The 7,950-nt window shown below is 44.4% G+C and overlaps 1 pseudogene; it reads left to right on the forward strand.

The window, feature by feature from the left end:
• The first annotated feature begins 322 nt into the window (after window positions 1-322).
• On the forward strand, window positions 323-431 carry LOC132573070 (U2 spliceosomal RNA; annotated as a pseudogene).
• Window positions 432-7,950: the final 7,519 nt, after the last annotated feature.

The raw sequence follows: 7,950 nt of genomic DNA on the forward strand, positions 1-7,950 counted from the left end.
TGCTTGCTACTGATTTCACCTGCCCTTTCAAAAGTGCTGAGAGTATATCCGCTTCAGCGGCAAAAAGCACTTTTTCAACCAATTCCTCCAGGTTTGGACAGTTCCCTTTCTTCCAATATTTGGCTATTAAAATTCTAGCAGCGGTGATGGTATAAATCACCAAATGTTCATCTTCTTTTAACATCTCCTTTCCTATCATAGATAGTAACATTGTCTCTGGTTCAAAATGAAAATTCATACCTAACATTTCCTTTAAAAATATATAAACTTTCACCCAAAATTTTTTAATAATATCACAAGTCCACCATGCGTGATAGAATGTACCGCTTCTCTGCCTTTTGGCTAAGATCAAGTGTAGTATCTGTTCTTATCAGTTTAATTCTCTACGCTTTTGATTGCCTCCCGGCACCATAGTCAGTGATCGAATCGTTCTGAATAATTGAGCTGGGTGCGCATAGAAATCGCTCCTAGCGGACTTCACTGCCTTTTCATAGACCTTCATAAGCATTCTATAGGAAGTTCTAGACTCCTCGTCATAAGATCTCCGCCACACTCACTCTAGCCGTCTATTGCACAGTTCTTTGTTTAACGTCTGGTTTAGGATGTCTGGCAGGATGCAGCTTACAGCGAACTTGATGGGTTTATGCAAAGTCCGAGGTACACCCTGTGTACGTGGGTCTCCTGTTTTGCTTCTATGGCTTCCCAAAGGGACAGGAGGATGCCAACTGCTGTTGTTAGCCTGAGTAATTGTGTCGCTTGCATTAGGAGGCTGGAACAGTGAGGCCAGAGCAGCTATGCTGAAACCGTGAAGCTGGACAGCTCAGGACAGGCACGCTTTCTGCTTGTGCTGTAGCCAGGACTGCGACGTGATGTCAGTTGGGAGTCCGTGGAGCAGGGATGGTATCCAAGCTGTGTGTTGGCTGCTTGGATGGTAGAAACCCCGGAAACAGTTGGTATAGGCCATGTTTGAGAATTCTGCGTGCTTAAAGCAACCTGCCCGCTAAGCCAAAGATCACAGTGTCCGTTTATAGTATTGGAGGGGGCTTTTACTCACACTGGTGGCTATTTAATCTGCCTGGGAGTCATTGTAGCATGAGGTACAATGGGGCATGGGGGTCAGATGTGTGCATGTGATCACACCCATTTAATCTGGGAGGGAGGGGTGGCTATGTTGGACCAAATTGCTTGTAGGATCACACCGAGTGTCTCTGCAAGTAGAATGATGCTGGGTCATAGACCTGCTTTAAGTAGAGTTCCCAAGTTCTCCCTAGCAACCAGCAGGGACAGGGTGAGGCAGGGTAGGGTTGCCAGATCCAGATTTGGAAACTTCTGGAGAGTTGGGGATGGAGTCTAAGGAGGACAGAAAAGAGGATTACTTCCAGGAAAGAGGATTGCATATCATTCTGTTTTCAGGCCCTATGTTCAATCTGTTCTCTTGGTTTTTGTGATCCTTTCCTTGTTTTATTTGCATCTTTGCAATGGAGGGAGCAAAGCTTAAGCTGCAAGTGCTCCATCCAAGCAACCTTCTCAAGGAGATTGGGCATTTGACACACTAATGAACTTATCCTAACATCAGCTCACCAGATTCACTACCTTTGATTATGGCAAATTCTCCTGGCAAACGGATTCATATTCATTTGCAAAATGTCACCTACCGTGGACCTTGTACAGATGAGCAAGGCTGTCTTAGTGAAGTTTAGAAGAACAGGCAGCCTTGCAGATGTGGGGAACCAAGCCCATGAATAGTTTTAAGTGATGGCCAGCACCTGTAACTGTAACTGAACCTGTAACTGATGGGCAGCAATGGACTGACTTCAGAATCATTGTAATATGCATACTCCCCCTAGCTCCTGATAATAAACTGCAGCATTTGTAGTAACAAAGTATCAGAGTTGACTTTGAGGGCAGATCTATGTACAGTGCATTACAGTAGTCTAGTGGCGGTATTACTATGGCATGGATCCAGGTGGCCACATTGGCCAAGTGAAGCTAAGGGGCCATCTTCCAGGCTAAACAAAGCTGAAAGAAAATATTTTTTACAGCTATGTATTATCATTTTCTTTATTCATTGGATATCTAGCCCACCCTGTTCTTCTTTTACACTTACTCTAGCACAGTGCAGGCAATTTTAGGGGTGTTCTCAATTCCCACAGCTGAAAATAAATTTATGAAGGAAAAAAGGTGTTTGCTTTTAATCTTTTTAATAGTTTTTATGTGGATTCAAGGCACTTACCTAGGGTTGCCAGGTCCAACTCAGGAAATGTTTGGGGACTTTAAGATGGAGCTGGGAGAATTTCCCATTCCTAATAAATAATAAAAATACAGCAGTGCAGTTCCCCTGAATACAGTCTTCATTTCCTCTTCCTCTTTTTTTGCCTTCAAAGGGTTCCTCAACTGAAACAAATGAAGCAACTGTGTATAATAAATTAGCAATAAAAATGAAAACCTTCATAATTTCTTAATAATATATCAAAATGTCTTGTGTTCGTCAATATGCATACAAAAATCCAGTAACATATCAGATTGCACAGTACCACAGTGCTGGATAAATAAGCTCAGAAGCTTCTTGATGCAGATTGGAGGGTGGACTTTCAAGTAACTTCACTGTTCCATAACATGGTAAAGGTAGCCCCCTGTGCAAGCACCGAGTCGTTACTGACCCATGGGGTGACGTTACATCAGGACATTTTCTTGGCAGACTTTTTAATGGGGTGGTTTGCCATTGCCTTCCCCAGTCATTTACACTTTACTCCCAGCAAGCTGGGTACTCATTTTATCAACCTCAGAAGGATAGAAGGCTGAGTCAGCCTTGAGTCAGCCTAGACTACTGTAACGCCCTCTACTTGGGGCTACCTCTGTGCCGGACCCGGAAATTGCAGCTAGTGCAGAACGCGGCGGCCAGGCTGTTGTTGGGACTCCCGAAACGGGAGCATATATGGCCGGGACTACGTGAACTGCACTGGCTGCCGATTATATACCGGGTCCAGTACAAAGTGTTGGTCGTTACCTTTAAAGCCTTATATGGCCGAGGACCTGCCTACCTGAGGGACCGTCTTTCCCCATATGAACCCCAGAGAGCACTGAGGTCAACGGGGAAAAACTTAATGACTATCCCTGGGCCGAAGGAAGTTAAATATCAGAGCACCAGAATACGGGCCTTTTCGATCGCGGCCCCTACCCTATGGAACCGACTCCCCGAGGAGGTGCGGGCCCTGCGGAGCCTTGAACAGCTCCGCAGGGCCTGCAAGACCATCCTTTTTAAATCAGCATATTCGGACTGCTAAGAAAAATGGTAATTAAAGATCCGCCAATGCGGTCCAAAGATCTATACCGCAGTATAATTGTATCTACTAGACTGGTTTTTAATTTAATGTTTTAATGTTTTATTGTTCTATAATGTAATTCTAATGTTTTATTTATTATGGTGTGTTTTTTATGGATTGCTGTTAGCCGCCCTGAGCCTGCCAAGGTGGGGGAGGGCGGGATATAAATGAAATAAATAAATAAATAAATAAATAAATTGAGCCAGCAACTTGAACCCAGCTTCCGCCAGGATCAAACTCATGTCATGAGCAGAGCTTGGACTGCAGTACTGCAGCTAACTACCCACAAAATGAAGTTCTCCTCCAACTCCAATCTGTTCCAGAAGAAAGATCCATCTTCCTCAATGCATTTGTGAGCTCTTTACAGCTGCATTTCACATCCTCTGCATTGTCAAGAGCCAATACTAATCACAGCATTCTGTGATGTCCTGAGACTTCAACAGAAGGAACCAATTGGAGTCAGAGGAGAACTTCATTCTCCGTCTCATAATCACCCTTCCACCCCTCTAGTCTTCTCCCTGGCCTTGCCCCCAGGGCCCCTCTTCTGCTGCTTGTCACTCATGTCACCCTTGGCCAGTCTCACAACCTGAACTGAGAGTGGGGTTTTTTTACAGACCTAGCTCACTACACTGTACCCTGAACCAACAGGTGGCCTAACTTCTTTTTAAAACCCCTCCCACCAAAACTGGTTGTTGTTGGGGTTTTTTGATCCCTATAACCTGTCCTTTTTTAGTAGTAGTCTTGTAAGGTTTAGGAAACTAGGTGATCCTGCCTCTACCTGGCTACAGTTTTTAAAAGGCTACCTTGAGATGAAGGCAATCCTTGTTATATGCTCCTAGTTAAACGTCTCCTAACTAGATCCTGGGACAAACTAGATATAAATCATAAAATAAAAAAAATAGATTCTCTTTAAAAGGAAGCCTGATGTGGCCTAGTCAGTCATGCTGCCTTTTATGAGAAACCTGCAATCTTTTTAAATTGCCCCTATCTGGTCTAGTTGAATTTTGAAAGGAGCTAAAGCCCTAAACTGCATTAAGTTTTTTTAAATATCAAAAAACACAATCCCTAAACACACCCTTATTAGTGGGGCAGCCTATTTACTGGCCCTAGCCAAACCAAAAACGCCCTCAGACTCCAAAAATTACTCTAAAAAAATAGGAAAGTTCAGTGACCCACCCCACACAGCCCACCCATCAACTCCTTCACACACCAACCAGAGGGAATTTGAAAAACACAAAACTTAACTCAACCAAACCTCTTGAAAACTTAACTTGTAGCCCAAAAAAAAACCCCTCAAGCCAAACCAAACACCCCCTTCAATAAACAGAACAGATATAGGCAGTCTCAGTCACAGCAGTCCAACAGCAGCAATGGAGTCCAGCCAGGCAGACTCCTTAAAAATGTTCTCTGACCCTACACAGAACAGTTTCAAAAAATACCATTGCTCTGTGATTGGTCAGAGAACAGTGTTTACTTGGATACTCAAGTGTTTACCTGGATACCCAAGTAAACAAAAGAACAACAATGTTGCTGATGGCTGGGATTAGCCCAGCCATCAGCAATACAACAGCCCTGCAGAGCACATATTTGCAATGCATTTTGCAAACGAATGCTTTGGATTGGCTGCTGGGACTCCTCTCCCACTCCCTCCCTGATCCCAGGGAGGCTATGGGAGAGATGGGAAAAGGCTTCCAAAGGCAGGAAAGGAGGCAAGCAGCTTCCCTGAGACTGCAAAAGCTCCTTTCCCGCCTTTTCCATTGCATTCCGAATACTTCCGAATACTGATTTGGAGGTATTCGGCGAAGCCCTATATGGCTCCTGTTTAAAGAAAGGCATTTTGATTCGGAAGTATTTGGTGCCGAATACTTCTGAATCAGGGGGTATTTGGAGATTTATCTGGTTCGGCCGAACCAAATGCACATCCCTAGTAGACACGTCAACACCCTTCAGTATAGTCTGGATATTATCAGTGTGCTACGGCAAGGCAGGCCAAATTGATTTCATTTGGACACCTGCTGCCTCAGTTAGTCCTGGTGGAACAGCCCCATCTCACAAGCTCTGCAAAATGGTAACAAATCTGGCAAGGCTCTAGCCTTCAACAGGGCCATGTTCCACCAGGCCGGGGCCAAAAAAGCCCTGGCCCTAGTTGAGGTCAGATGGACATCCTTAGGCCAGCAAATGTTTGCTCCCTGAGCATAAAGCTCTTTGGGACACATACGACTCAGAGAGACAGTTCCTCAGATATGTTAGTCCCAGGCTACGCAGAGCTTTAAAGGTCAGTACCAAAACCTTGAAGTGAATCCAATACTCAATAGGCAGCCAGTGCAAATAGTGTGATGCCAGTCAGATACACGCCCATTCAGGCAATGCCATTAACAGGTGCACCACCACATTCTGTACCAGCTGGAGCTTAGCCTCAAGGGCAAGCCGGTGTAGAGCAAGTTATCGTAATCCAGTCTAGAAGTGAACATTACATGGATCACTGTAGCCAAGTCCTGATGGAAGAGATAGGGAGCAAGCTCCCTAATCTGCCAAAGATGGTAAAAGGCAGACTTGGTAACTGCAGTGACCTGGGCCCGGCTTAGGTACAGGACAGTTGTCTTTGTTGTATTAAGCTTCAGTTGACTCTGCTATGACCATCCAGCCACAGCCATTCTGCACCACTCTTTTTTCTCAGGTTTATTTATTCTGCATCTACCAACCAAAATCCACAGAAGGGTGTGGGCAGAGGAGTGGGGGGTCTCCAAGGGGGCTGGAAAGGGGGCAGGGGGAGGAAATGTGAATGTTTCTGCATGCAAAGTACTCCAGCATGGGAATGGGCCAACAAAGATTCAGGGTGAGACAGCATTGAGGAAAGCTGGTGAAACAGTGAAATGAAACCAAGTGAAGAGCTGATCAATTAAGAATTAAAAATCTAACTAAAATGCAAAGTGGAAATGGGAGACAATGCAGAATTACAAATATGCCACAAAGCAGAACAACTGTGAGAGTGGAGTAAAAGCCAGTGCAGAAAAGGTATAAGTCTCACAAATTATTTCATTGTTATATATTTCTATAATGTCTCTCCTGTACTGATAACAACAAATGGATTTGAAGACTGGAACACATCTATACAGCTGGAGTATTTTCAGTCAAGTACTCTCAACTTTGCATAAGTTTTAAGCATTTTAAATAAAACCTTAAAATGTACCTTGCTGAAGGCATTATTCTGTGTCCAACAGCAGTCTAATGTATGCCTCTAGAAATGCTCAGTGGTATCATGGTGATCCCTCAGGGCAATAATTGCAAATGCACATGGAATAGAGACAGCAGAAACAAACTTTGAATATAAAAGCCAGCTGCAACATTATTTAATGCAGGGGATCTGCACTTCACGGCTTACTTAATCATACAATTAATACAATGCAGATGATAACTAAACTGTCAGGCATTCTCTGTATGAGCATCAGGGCTCTTTTTCTAGCAGGAGCTCCTCTGCATATTAGGTCATGCCCCCTGATGTAGCCAATCCTCCAAAAGCTTAGAGGGCTTTTAGTAAAGGGTCTACTGTAATCTCCAGGATGATTGGTTACATCAGGGGGGCATGGCCTAATATGTAGAGGAGCTCCTGCTAGAAAAAGAGCCCTGATGAGCATCCCTAAACATCTGGGTGAGTCTTCCCTGATTCCAAACCTTTGGACCATCTTAGAAATACTCATACCTCACATCACACTTTCCCATCATGGCACCCCTTGTCTAGCTCCAAAACACCTGGATGGTACTTTCAAAGGAGCTTTATTAGACTTAGCAGAATTTTGCAGGAATAGCATTAAGTGGCATGCCCTACAGGTAGGAAAGATGATAGATTTATCTGGGTTAGAGCAGCGATGTCAAACATGCAGCTCGCAGGATGGATCTGGCCTGCCCAGAGTTCAAATCTGTCCCCCCAAGCAACTTCCTTCTCCTGCTTTCTTTTCTAGGGCTGGTGCTGCATCCACGCAGTAGCTTGCTTTTTCCCCAGCTCCCTCCCTGTCTCTTTGCTTCCTGTTTCCTGCCTCTTGCCTCCCTCCCCTCTCCCTCACCCTTCTGCATGTCTCGTGGTTCTGCTTCGTTCTCTGGGGCTGGTTCTCCTCTTTTAGGGAGGCAGGGAGGGGGAGGCGGGAGAGAGAAAACAAAATTGGAGTCCATGATGGTGTCTTCAAGTTCAATGATGTTTTATTCAAGGTATAAGCTTTTGTGTACAAGTACACTTCTTTGGATGGAAGGAGGGAGGGAGGGAGGCAGAGTGGATGTGTGGAAGGATGGATTATTCTGACAAGTACAATGTACATTGAAAAAATGTACATTGCTTCTTTTTAACCACTCCCCTTCTGTAACATTTTTTTAAGAAGCTTCCAACCCAATCACTCCCTACCTCAGGCAAGTAGATTATGCAATTTGGTAGAACAGATTATGCAATTTGGCATTTTGGGGGCATACTCAGTGCTTTGTTTGGATGTTATCATTCCTTCAGCTCTGGTGCTGGACAATGATAGGAAGCATTTTATGAACTGTCTTGGAGATGACAAAGAACTCTTCAGCAGAGTCCTACCTTACCCATATCTGTGTGTGTTTCTGCCTTGTCAAAGACTGGATGTTCTCAGGCTGG

The sequence above is a fragment of the Heteronotia binoei genome, chromosome 5 (genome assembly GCF_032191835.1).
Source record: "Heteronotia binoei isolate CCM8104 ecotype False Entrance Well chromosome 5, APGP_CSIRO_Hbin_v1, whole genome shotgun sequence".
Classification (NCBI taxonomy): Eukaryota; Metazoa; Chordata; class Lepidosauria; order Squamata; family Gekkonidae; genus Heteronotia; species Heteronotia binoei.